Raw genomic sequence first — 13857 nt, forward strand, 5'->3', positions numbered from 1 at the left:
ATGAAGAGGCAGCTTTTTTTTAAATCATACTGGTGGGAAAGAAGTATATTTTTGCATTACAATTATCTGTTGTGAATCTAATGGAAATAAAATTTATATTATTTTATCTAGGGGAAAAATACCTTTTTTTTATTTTTTATTTTTTTCTCTGGGAAATAGAAAATTCATGTCCTAGAAAAACTCTTTTAGTTTTATCTAAGAAATGCCCCATTATAGCAGGGGCCATGATCATTAGGAGCATATTGAAGCACAGAAGCATGAAATCATAGAACAGCTTGGGTTGAAAAGGACATTAAAGACCATTTAATTCCAAATCTATGCCACTTCCACTAGGCCAGTTTGCTGGTTCTTTAGACCCTTTTATCCCAGTTTATTGATTTGAAATTACACCCCATTTTAGAGAGTTTAGGCTCACATGTTTTTTACAGAGGAACAACTTTGCATCTCAACACGTTTCAGTGTAGGATGCATTTGTTCTTCTGCTAAATCACTAATATTACCATCACTAATATTGGTATCCCCACTTTCATTTAAAAACTGAAGCTCAGAGATTAAGCAAATTAATCACAGTCACCAAGGGCTCTGCATCTCAGGGAGGGAAAAAGCAATAGAAAAAATTATTAAACCACTTCTTTATGAAGAGTCAGTAAATCCTTAGGGATCTTGATGTAGAAAGCAAAGATAATTTGAAGGTTGGTCACACTTTAGGTAGCAGTAGGAAATGTGTACCTTAATCTAGATCCATTCCATAAAGATAAATCTCAGCACAATGCATCCAGCTAAGTGACCCTAACCACAACACTGAGTAAAGTAATTCCCAGCTTGATTAAGGAGAGGGAAAAGATAGAGAACATTTTAAAAAAAACTAATCTAAAATGTAGGTATGGAAAAAAATAGTTTTAATTTTACATCTCTCTAGGTACTTGTGAAGTCACTGTAATTGAATTGTTCACACAGTTGGGTTGTTGACCATTTCTTCTGTACTTAGTTTTGCCTTGTCTGTTGTGATGCTTTAGTGGTAACAGGGAGGGTCTGATGAGGCAGCTGAGGAACTAAACCACTCTCACCATCGTCACTGGTTTACCCTTTCTCCAGAATCTCAGTCCTAGAGGTGAAATCAGACCTCATCCTGCCAGTAAAATGCCTGGTTCGGACTTTGGGGATAGAGGGTCAAACTGTGGCAGTGATGCTCTGATGAGCAGCATTGTCCAAAGGGAAGAGGGTCTGTGAGCCATAGGAATTTTCAGTGATATCACAGTATTTACATCTTCTGAATGTCACAGAGCTTGCAGCAACTACAGAAAAAAATTAAGTCTAGTCAAGATCTCCTGCTGAACCTTCTGCAGAAATTTTGTTTTCACTAAACCTATACTTCTTTATTTCATTTGGTACATGGCATTTGATGATATTTAAAAGCATTTGTGCAGAGAAATTAAATCCTTTCTAGGTCCATTCTCCTGTGAGGTCACTACATGCACAATTTCTTCTCTAACCAGATTATGTAGAAATGCTGACAGAGGGGTTTCACACCCTGCTGTGCCTTTCTGTCCTGAAAAGTATTCAGGGTAGAATTCTTCTTTTAAGTAACAGATCTCTATCATAATAAATTGTCTAATTTAAAGAGCTGGGTTTTATAGAAAGAATATTTAACCAAGTGCAATGAAATCTGAGTTGGCTGAGCTATCATCTTTAGTGACAGGGACCTCAGGGAAATCTCCAGTGCTGCACAAGAGGTTTCATTATTGCTATATTTTAGCACTTCTGATAAACACAGAAAATGCACTTAAATCCATCACAAATATCATCAACAAAGTCAATTATTTATAATAGATATTTTGATTTCCTTATAAATATTTCTGCCAGACTCTGGCCACTTTGCCATTGGCCTGAACATGTCAGTTCTTCCAGCTTCCAAATTTTGGTGTATTGCCATTACAATATGAACCTCATTTAAAAAGTAGCAGTGCATCATGGGGCACTCTTGTTAAATATACAGACTATTCCTTCATGTGTACTCTGAGTAATTGCATTTACTTCTGCTTGCATGAGCACTTCTGAAAGCCTTTTAAATAATTTTGGGAATTTCCAATGAGACCAAAACATGAAAGCATTGGTCTCCTCACGGGCATTTCAGTGGAGCCTGGCAGACAACAACCCCATGATTGTTTGAGGCTGAGGAGCAGTGAGGAGAGAGCAAAACATTTGATTCTGTCTGGAGCTGGCCGTATAATTGCATTTCAGAAAAACTCAGTGTCAGCCTAACACCGCCCCCATGAAATTCTGCCAACTTCTCAACCACAGCCACAACTGCAGATGCCTGGACAAGAAAAGGGTGTAAGGATGTAACACTCATAGCTGTAGTTCCTCCTTGCCTTCTAATCTCCTAAGAAACACCAACCTATAAATTAGATTAACACCAATCTGTTGGAAGCACAGATTAAAAGTGGTGGTTCATGCTCTTTTAGTCTCCTTTCTGATGTGTTCCCTCTTCAGGTAATTTGTTCCACAGACCTTGACAGTCCCCTCATTCTACCCTTTCCAATCCACCTCAAAAATAAATGTCTCAGACTACACACAGAAGCTCAAACATAAGCAAGAAACTCTGGGAACTGAGCTGCATCTCATGGAGATCATTTACTTACACATCACATCCCTTTGGCACATCCTTGATTTTTCATCAGTTTCTGTCTCCCATTTTGCAGGCTCCCAAGGCAAACACTGCTTTCCCTGTTTACACAGAGACCACCATAGTGGGACCTTGATTTAAATTAAAAATAATTAATGCTAACAAGAATTTGACATCACTGATCTTGATTCTTTTCTAATTTTTGATCTTTACTGAAAAGACCTTTCCAGAGCTTCCCCATAAGCCTCCCTGGGTAGAAGCCCAGAATGAGCCCTGGAGATGAGCCAAAGACCTGCTGGTCCAGACACAAACATGTTTCTAACTGAACTGTAATGACACCTCTTTGTATTCAAGGTTCACTTGCTACAGTTCATTTTGAGGTCGAATTTTACAATTTTTCATGCCTAGAAACACCTCTTCTTGTTCAAAGGAACAGAAATATTAAATAGCAACCCCCTCCCCTGCGTTGAAATAGAGCTGAACATGGAGAATGTTTCCATGGATGTGATTAATAACTGGGCTGCATACCTCATTAAGGGAGATTTACGTTTGAGCTAATGCATATGGCTTGCAAATTGTACATAAAGTTGGAATCCTGCTTAGTTTTCTGCTGTGCTTAGCAATGAATTAAAATGCTTTTTGCTGTTTCTCATTTAAACTTCTTAATGAACATTGTAGGCAAGAACTGCACATATGGGAACTACTGTTTATTGATGAGAGTTTAAGTGATGTATAGAAGACACAGTAATTAATTTAGATCAAGTCTTAAATGAATTTATTATATACTCATTTATGCTAAAAGCATAGGATGGATTTGTGACACTGCTGAGAACACATTATCACCTGGATTTGATATCCAGCAACCTCTGAAAGAATAAGGTAGCAGTGAAACTCTAGGAAGGAAAATGTTTCAATCAAGGGTAGATTCTGTCATCCAGAAAAAAAATTCAAATACAAAATTTGAATCATTATAGAAACAGTAGATTTGGTCATTTGCTGCTTTCTGGCAAAGATGGAGCAATAATGGATGTTTCAAAGAAAAGAAAAGAAATTGTTAAATAGTTAGAGAAGTAAATAGATGTGAAACAATACATGTCCAAAAAATGACCAGTGCATCTGTACATTTGAGAGAATGAAGAGAGTGTTGGAAGGGGGTGGGACAAATTTCTAGAATTTTATCCACAAGGCAAGTGTAAAATGTTATCTGTGGTGGGACCCAACTGTTAAAAGAGAAAACTTGTACCTTTCAGTGACAAAATATATTTTTCTGCACAATCTGAATTTTCTGAACTCTAAGATTTCAGGCATAACAAGCAATAAGCAGAAAAGGTTCATTCATCACTTTTCCCAGTGAAATTATTCATTGTAACAACCAGCATCCCCTTCCTGGAACAGATGGAAAGTCACCCGGGAAAAGCGTTGTGGGGATTAATCTCCCGTTGAAAGGGATATAGTCACTCTGATCATGAATATTTTTTCATACATCTCCAAAGTCTAATGGGGCACCATCTTTTCACTGTGACTGTAGAGCTGGTGCTGGAGTTAACTTGGTTTGAAACACCAAGGAGAGTGAGTGCTGCATCTTGGCTGAAGTACCTCATTTTCAGTTGCTACCCCAGGGACAAATTCCAGATGAATAAAGCAGGGCTAGTCCTGGTCCTTGAGAGTTACCAGGTCAAATCCTGTCAAATTCCTACACTAATAATTCCTATTTGGAAATTACCCCAGCTGGTGACACTGTGGTGCAGAGCACAATGCCTGTTTCTCCCATGGCCACGGAGATTTCCACCTAGACTGCTTATCTTGATATAGCAGCACACCTTTACTGCAATGAAGAGAGAGCTTCAGAGCAAAGGGAATGAACCTGTCTGCTGACAGGGTGATATTTTTAACAGTGTTGTTAGTGCAGGATTTGCTGACATTTGTTTACTTCAGAAAAGGGATGGGAAGGCAGAGCAGGAGGCGACATTGGCCTTTTGCTTCTGTTTGCTGGGAGTGAAGGAAATACAGGGACTGAGTCAGCAACTTGAGAAATAGTTATTAAATTTCCCTTTCCCTTCCCAAAAAGCCCCATTCCTGCACTGCACAGGAATGTGGGGGAAGGCTGCTCCACTGCCCTTGCCAAGCCTGGGACAGCATTGGGATCATTGCAGCACCAGAGCTCTGGCTCAGGCTGTCCCACCACTGGGGCTGCTCAGGCTGGGAAGGATCCTCCCATGCTCCCATGCTCCCATGCTCCCATCCTCCCATGCTCCCATCCTCCCATCCTCCCATCCTCCCATCCTCCCATCCTCCCATGCTCACATCCTCACATCCTCCCATCCTCCCATCCTCCCATCCTCCCATGCCCACATCTGGCTGCTCCAGATCACACACAGCTTCCAAGCAGCGATGCCCCAACGTGGCTGCTGCCCTGCTCTGTGAAACACAGACTGAGCTGCTCACACAGCAGGGCTCTGGGGGAGCAGCAGCCCTCTCCCACATTCCCTGTGTGTCCCTATAAATTTACCCAGATTGCCAACACAGGATGTGTAAGTTGCATATATTCTATTTATCAGACAGTGGTGACAGGGAATGCTGTAAGTGCAGGAATTCATTCAGACAAGCTACCAAATGGTTATAAAGGTGCTTAGCACATCTCTTCACAACCAAAAACCTTTCCTTGGACCTAAGGGCTTCCTCTCATTACACGAGGGGTTAAGAGCAAAATGAGCCAAACAGAGAAGGAATTACTTATCTGATGACTGGAATAAAATAATTCTCCTTAAATTTCTTTATGCAGTTTTATTAAGAAATGAAAACAGCAAAACATATTGATGCTCTTGCCTGCTGCTCCACAGCTTGCAGCTACACTTGTATCAAATTGGTTCAAAACCCTGTAACGCTATTATGGATCATTCAGCAAGTTAAAAGAACCTGCATGCATTCATGGAGGAAAATTGCATGGAAAGGGTCATTAAAGTCAGAGATAATTTATTTGAATGTACAATTCAATGAGCCAAGAAGCAGCAGGAGCCTGGGGGAGTGTTTTGGGAGAGTATGACTTGATGCTTGGCCTGTCGAAATCCCCATTTTTAAAGCACTTGCCATTGGTTGCTACCAGAAATAGGATGCTGAGCTAGATAAACCCTTTGGCCTGTGTCAGTTTAAATGCTTTTATGTTCCTTTGTATTCATGAGGCTGACTGCATTAAAATCCAAACTCACGAGAACCATGAATTAAAGTTGTGCAGCTCTTCAGGCCCTTAAATGTGGCATTTAAGATTTTACTTTACTAATTGTACTACTGTAGCAATACCATTTAGAAACCTAGCTTTGATTTGACACAAATATTTGCCTCTTTCACTGCCTGCTCTCAGGTCCCATTTGCCCTTGGCACCTGTGCACAGCAGAGATTAAAAATTGATTATTTTGCTGTTGGATGATATAGCAGTGAATGCATCAATTCCCTCATGCACTATATATATGAATGAATATCGTGACCTCTGTGAGATTGTTCTGGGTATTACACCAATTTTGTGGCAGGGACATTGAAGCAAAAAGAAATCTAGTTTTAATCTATCTAGCTTTAAACTGTCTAGCTTTGAACTATCAGAAGGATCCACCATAAAGCCCATGGTATTGACCAGCCTTGCTGTTCTCATGTAGCACAAGATTTTTATTGCTATTTATATGCCTAAAACCTGATATCCGTCAATCAACCAACCAATCAATCAATCAATCAATCATTCAATCAATATATGTATATGTCTTTGGAAATTCATGCCTTGGGTGTTGGACTAAGACACAGAAGAACTAAACCATGCAAACTCATAGACATTTATCACAATAAGTTGCTTTCTTAATTTTTAAGATAGCACATGACGGCTGGTTTTCCTGCCAGCCCTTAACTCCTTCCCATGTTGTTTTTTGGCCTTTCCAAAAGTCAGGGCTGTCACCAACCAAGGACTCCTACCCTACATGGCTTTTATTACTCCTCAAATCATTGACCAGAGGATTTCATGACCAGATGGGATTAAACCAAAAAGCTCTTTCTCAGCTACACAGGGCACAGCCTCACCTTCAAGCTGCTTCTCATAAACTCTGCTGAAATGGTTGTAAATAAAGCACAAGAGGAGCTTTCATTTCATGGCAAAACTCCCACAGCCATCTGATATGCCCAGTGTTGCCATCAAACACATGAGTAGGTTGGCTTGTGCAGGACTTAAAAAAAGTCTCTTCCAGTTAGCAGCATTTAGCAGCTCATTAATGTATCTGAAACCTGACCTTTAGCAGTCCATCCCAGGGGGAAGATCATTAAGCTTTTCACTTAATTATTATTCTGGCTAAACTCAGCCTGAAAATTTAAGGTTAAACTATAGTCTTGGAACAATATATGAGACACCCTTCTGTTTTGGAGAGAGTTGTTTTTGTTTTGAATACTAGGAACAGTGGTCCAGCTGGCTGCCCTCCCTTTTCCCATTATTATTTTGAATATCCATGTTTTCAGATAGGAAAAATGTTGAACATGAAAATGGTTTGAACATGTGTTCTCCTAGCACACCAAGGAGTCTGGAGAAGTAGTGCTTTCTCTGATGAGTCTTTGTTGAGCATACATCCATCCCTATGGAGGTCATTGGAGATTCCTAATCTGCATCCATTCTAATGAATTAATTATTTCTAGGGTTAATTTTCTGTCACAGAGGCCAGCTGGTGTAATCTAAGCATGTAAACTATGGTATGTTACTCCTTTAGCCTTTAGAACAGAGTGGCCATGCACAAACCTTAATTTGCACCTGGGAATCATTTGAGAAAGTGCCATGGACAGAGTAAAATCATGCCAGAGAACATGCAAAAAAAATAATATAGTATAGAAAGTCACAGCCCTGGCTCTGTTGTGTTTTCTAGTAAATTCTGTGGCCAAAGGGTGATGCTGTTCTGCCACTGCAAGTGCAAAAAAATCACATTGATGGTGAATTTCTGAGTTCTGTTGAGGTACCATGTTTATATCTATAAACTTGGGGGTTCTATCAACTTAATCCCTTTATAGACATGACAGAGAGCACAGTGTGCTAATTTAGTTTATCACATTTTTATAGCAATAGCTTCACTGCTGAAAGGACCTTCAGCTGCTGGGAGGGCTGGGGGCTGCTTTGCTGACTTTAGGGTGACTGACACAACGTGTCCCTCCTGCTTTAGGACCAACCCTCTGCTGTTTTGAGCCCATCAGTCCCACTTGTCTTTACACTCATTAATTTCTCTGACCATTAAAACCAGCATGGGAGGAGCTGGGGAGGTGATGCCTGCCTCTCTTTCCATCTGATACACTGCTCCAGATATCCTTCCACTCTAAAATGTCTGATTACCCCTTATAAGAAGCCCAACACTGTGAAAGAAAAAGGGGGAAAGAGGAAACTGCTGGTTCAAACTACTTCAAACCCTTAGTTTTTAGTGCTTTTGATACACTTTAAAATGTTGTATTGTCAGTCATTGCAATGGGGGTAAGGCAAAGATAACCCAAACCCTGACCACAGATCCCATTTAATAGCTTGGTACATGTAACTGAGAGATGTAAAAATTCTGGGAAGAAGCAGCCCTGTAAGTCTGTTACCAAAAGGAGGTTTTGCTTGCAAAGCTCAGAAGAAAGAAAATGATAATCTACGCCAGGAGCAAGGTGCTGACTGTTCCCAATGAATCACTGCTCTTATGGAATGCTTCATTTTATTACTTTTATGTCAGTAAAGCTTTGTGAGAAGCACTTCACGATGTGCTCTCAGTACCCTGAATTTACTCAGAAAGGCAAATAACAATAAATATAAAATGAACTATATTTGTAAATCACTGCAATTTAAGTGTGGGACAGAATGCAAAGTTATGCTTTGTTTTAGAAAGAGATTTTAAGATTGCTTGCCTCCTACAGGAACCTATATATCAGTTTATTTTAGTTGATTGCTTCTGAGAATGTTACCCATTCATCCCAGCGATGACATAGCAAATTGCTCTTTCCCTTCTGTTTTAAAGAACTAAAAATGATTTTAGATATTGTCATGAGTTATCATTATAAGACTGAGCCAGAAATTTGTACTGTTTCAGTCCATATCTCTCAAGCTGATAAATGGTTGTTATAATGGTGTTTTCATTCATAAGGGTCCAACTGCACAGTACAAGCTTAAAAGATTGCTAAATACAAACCAGAACACTGGCAAAATATAAAAATATTTCAAGCGAGGAATATGAAAATTCCTTTTCTTACAAGTTTTATCTGTGATCTGTAAAATATCCCCAGTGTGGAAAGTGGAGGGTGCCCTGCCCATGGCAGGGGTTCGGAACTAGGGGACCTCTAAGGTCCCTTCCCACCCAAACCTTTCTTTGTTTCTGTGGTTTTGAAATGTATTTTTTCAAGAAAAGCAGTAATGAGAACAGAAAATGTTCCCATAAAATGTTCCCACTGAAAAACTGCTACACGATCTGCATGTTTGTAACTTCATTTCAGATATAACATTATTTCATATGAAATGCTAATGATAAGTATATTTTCATTTTAAATGGGAGGATGGAAACTTCACATAGCCATGGACATGGAGTTCTGCTGCTCTAGCACCATATCACTGCAGCCCTGTGCTGTTTTCTTAGACAGAAATGTTGCTCAGTTCCTCAGCCTTCTCCTGACCTGGTGTTACCAGTTTGCCAGCATTTTTTATCAGGGGATTATGCCTTCTCCACCCTTCTTTTTCTGGCCAGCATGTCTGTAGAAGCTCTTCCTGTTAGTCCTTGTGTCACTAGCCAAGTTCAGCTCCAGGTGTCCTTGGTTTTCACTCCTCCCACCCTTACACAGCTGAGTGTGTCCTATAATCTTTCCAGGATACCTGTCCCTGCTTCTACTGCCTGCACATTTTCTTCTTGCCTTTCAGTTTGACCCTATTCAGCCATGCTGGTCTCTTGCATTCCTCTCCTGATTTCTTGCTCCTGGGGATTTCCAGGTCTTGTGCTCTGTGGAAGATATCCTTAAAGATCCTCTAGCTCTGTTCTGCTTCCTAAGGACAGTTTCCTGTGGGGCTGTATGGACTAGCTCCTTGAAGAGCTGGAAGTTTATTTTCCTAAACTTCAGGAGCTTATCTTGACTCTTCACCTGGCTCACATCTCCTCCATCTCTGCTTTGTCCCCTGTCTCTTCTGAACAGCCTTTAGCCATTGATAGGCATGCTCTGGTCATGGGATTCATCTCACCAAGTTTCAGGAATGGCTTCTAGGTCACAGATTTCTGACAGCAAGGTGGCTTCCAGTGTCTCCATTTCATTATTTATGCTGGGTGTGGAGGCCTTCATGTAGAGGCGCTTCAGCTGGGCTTCCTCAAGGAACACCTCTTAATTCCTTAGAGATATTTCCCTGATATTTCCCTTTCGGCTTCTGTTACCTCAGGGGACTCTGACTTATTTCTGTAAGATTTCAGATTTTCTGTAAGTGTTCTCAAGTGTACCCAGCTTATCTCAAGCTGAGGGTCCTGGATAGCCTCTAACCCTGGTGTAACATCCCACAGCTTGTCATGTGCAGGGCAGATATTATCCCCCCTGCCTTCAAATCCTAGACAACCTAGCTTCTCTATCTGGAAATCTACAGGTGTCTGTCTCCTTCCATTGACCCAGAGGAAGCTAAAGGAGACAGAGCTTCAGATGTCAACAACTCAGTTATGCCAGGTGGGATCAATCCAGGTGTGTGGAAATAAAGACCACAATTATCTCTGAGGAACTGGCCCCTTTGGTGAGGTAGGGATTTGTGCTGGATCCAAGGAGGTGGCTGGCAAAGCTGAATTTCCACACGGTGGAGTGATCAAGCAGATGGTCAGATTTTGGCTGCAGTGTGTTGGGGTTGTCTCCATGGAGTATTCTGAGACAATATGTGCCCATATAGACGGAAAGATGTTGTGGAATCATTACTGTTACGAGGTCTGCCTTCTGCATGCCAACAACAGCTACAAGAGATGCCCTTGTACAGTACAGAGAGCAATATCTGATTAGCAGGGAATAAAACTGTGGCATCAGCAGATCATACAAATGTTATGGTTGCAAACTGCCAAGAAGCCTGCTGTCAATTAATTTTCTCACAAACAATTCTGCAGAAAATTCTTGGTTGTGTTTGTCGCTAACAGAATGATGATGGTGGCAGATTTTATTACTTCTGGAACAGCAGACTGGGAAGTGGTGTATCCAGGCAGACTTGTCAGCAGCCTAGATGAAGGCAGGATGGGTTCATGTATCTCCTCTTTGTCTATTTTCTGAGCTCTCAAGTGTAAACTAAGTAGAACAAGACCCAAAATGCTCATTCTCCTATATTGACCTATTTTCCTCCTTTTTTCTTTTAGCATTGGTTGTTGACAGACATTTCTTAATTTCTTTTTGCATATTTGTTTGTTCAGGTGTAATTTTCTTCTTCTCCAGGGTCCAATCCCCAGTTGAAGGGAATCCCCTGGCACTTGCTGACTTCCCCTGATTCTTGCAACTTGTCAGAAACCAGTCCAGCCTTGCTGTGAATGATCTCACTTCCTCTTTGACCCCTATTTTAATTCAAGAGCAAAATAATTAATGCTGGTCAGTTAGCCCAGAGCTTGCCCTAAACAGAAGGCAAACTTCTAATGGAAATCACAAGTTTTCATTCACAGATAGCAGTGATTTTAAGCTCTTGGACCACAAGAATGAAGAATCTAAACTAAAAAAATGAGGGTATAGAAGATACTTAAGTCAAGGGTCCTGTTTAGCCTATTAGGTTTCTTCACTGGGGTACTTGCTCACACTTTCACACCACAATCACTACGCCTTGAAAAAGAACTTTGGAGAGATTTTAACCTGCACAGGCACAATTTGACTTGAATATTGACTAGAAGAAGCAGATAATCAGAACTATATAACTGCAACCCTTTTTATTGTGGTTATATGTATCAATTTCTATCACTGCTCTTCATGTCTCCTTCTCACCTACCTCTCTTTGTATATTAAAATGAAAGAATTTCTTTAGTCTTGTTGGTAAGTTTTCAGCATTGAAAAGAGTCTCATTTGAGAGAATAATTATTTGACAGGACAATAAGGAATCTTGGTGGTATTTTCTTTTGCCTTAGTTCTTTTAAGACAGAATTGCTGCCATTACATCTCACTCTAGAATAACAGAATTGTTAAGGTTGGGAAAGATTTCTCAGATGGTCCAACCATTAAATCAGCACTGCAATGTCTACCACTAAACCATGCCTCACACTGCATCCACACACTTTTGTACATTTCTGGGGATAGGGACCCCATCATTTCCCTTTGCAGCCTGTTCCAATGCCTGACCAACCTTTCAGTGCAGAAATTTTTCCTAATGGCTAATCTAAACTTCCACCAGTGAAGCTTGGAGCTTTTTTCTCTTGTCTTATTGCCAGCCCTCACCTGGCTGTCCCCTCTTCAGGGAGCTGTGCAGAGCCAGAAGGTCCCCCCTGAGCCTCCTTTCCTCCAAGCTGAGTTTCCCCAGCTCCCTCAGCTGCTCCTCATCAGAGCTGTGCTCCAAACCCTTCCCCAGCTCTGTTCCCTTCTCTGGACACGCTCCAGCCTCTCAATGTCCTTCCTGTCACGAGGAGCACAAAACTGAGCACAGGATTTGTGGTGTGGCCTCAGCAGTGCCCAGCACAGGGGACAGTCACTGCCCTGGTCATGCTGGCCATGCTATTGCTGGTACAAGTTGCTGTCTTGCACCATAAAGTTAGGTTTTGGTTTGCAATAAATTTGCAGAGTCCAAATGTGCCAGGTATTTTTTCTTTTTAGTAGAAACACATAATTCTTTCCTTTCCTGTTCTTAAGAGTTGGCTTTAAAAGTGCCTTTAAATGCCTAAATCAAGTGAGATGAGACAAAGCGAGAGAGCAAAGAATGTCTCATTTGAGGATTATGTCACTCATCTGGGACTAAATCCAGTGAAATCTCAAATCAATCAATGATTTGAGGAAAATTGCCAGGACAGAATAACAGTGCCTGGATAGGCACTGCCTCCCCCAGAATGCTTCTGCTGCATGGTGATGAAGAGACTGTGCTGGACTGTGAACCAAATGGGCACTAATTCTCTCAGGTAGACAGGGAATTAACCCTGGAGCTGGATCTGAGCAAGTGTAGGTGCTCTTTCCATCGATCTACTGACAGGAAAGAGATACTTTTCATCATTTGTTAATGTAGGGCTTTTTTTCATTTCCTTTGACGTTTTTTTCCTCAAGACCCTAAGAAAGGGATTCAGGCCAAATTGAACTTTTTATGTCAAAGCTGTTCTCTTTCTTTTCTTGTCTTTTTCTGGCAAGAAAAGGATGGAGAGTTGAATGCAAGTTTTTCAAACTTGAGAGCCTCCAACTTGAGCCTGAATTTTACAAATGCATGAAATACTTCTATAGAAAATCCCTAGGTGATTAAATGTAAGTTGGTAGACTTCAAAAACTGAAAACAACTTCAAAGAAATATTTAGAGAGCTTTCAGAGGAACCAAGACATTTCTCTGCAAGAGAACAGCCTCAGTAAACCCTTCCAAATGAATTCTAGGTACCTTAGTACACAGACTTCTGCTCCAACATCAGACATGTTCAACTTGTTCATGTCCATTTCTCAGTCCATAATTAAGTAAAACAGGAAGGAACCAGCTCAGTGGTCCCTCAATTCTTACCCCCAGCTGATTTCTCTGAGACTGAACATAATATGTCCTGATATTTTTTGTTTAGTGTTCAAAGGCACTGAGACAAGGATAGGCACCTGAGATTCCTCTCCAGACAAAGAAATGATTAATTGGATTTTAAAATAGGTAGGATGGATTGTTCTCTGGGGACACCCACTTCACATCACCAACTGTTGAAGAAGTCTAGAAGTTTAATTTTTGGGCTGATAACTCAAGGTGAGATGACATTTTAGTCACTCTTAACATTAAAGAGGTAATTAAAAATGTATGTAGACATCTAAGCTGACTGATAGACATCTAAGTAATTTCTCCTTCTACCTCAAAGACAATTTAGAAAATTCCACTATGTATGCATGTGTAGACATATTGACATTTGACAGTTTTCCTTTAGAAACTTTTGAAAATTTATTACACTCAACTTCACAAATGTCACCTTAACAATTTTCTCGAGAATTCCTTCAAACCAAAACCACTGAAGAAGCACTGACAGGCTATATGCAGAGAAAGATGAGTGCACCAAATTAATTTAGTATTTAAGCATCTTTTTATATGCTTAAAAATTTACTGCAAGCCAACCTAT

At 40.5% G+C, this 13857-nt stretch overlaps 1 protein-coding gene across 2 annotated transcripts in view; it reads right to left on the reverse strand.

The window, feature by feature from the left end:
* Positions 1-13857, reverse strand: part of PTCHD4 (patched domain containing 4) — an 80690-nt gene that overhangs the window by 8028 nt on the left and 58805 nt on the right. The window lies entirely within an intron of this gene.

This window comes from Cyanistes caeruleus, chromosome 2 (assembly GCF_971803275.1).
Source record: "Cyanistes caeruleus chromosome 2, bCyaCae1.hap1.1, whole genome shotgun sequence".
In the NCBI taxonomy this organism is placed as follows: Eukaryota; Metazoa; Chordata; class Aves; order Passeriformes; family Paridae; genus Cyanistes; species Cyanistes caeruleus.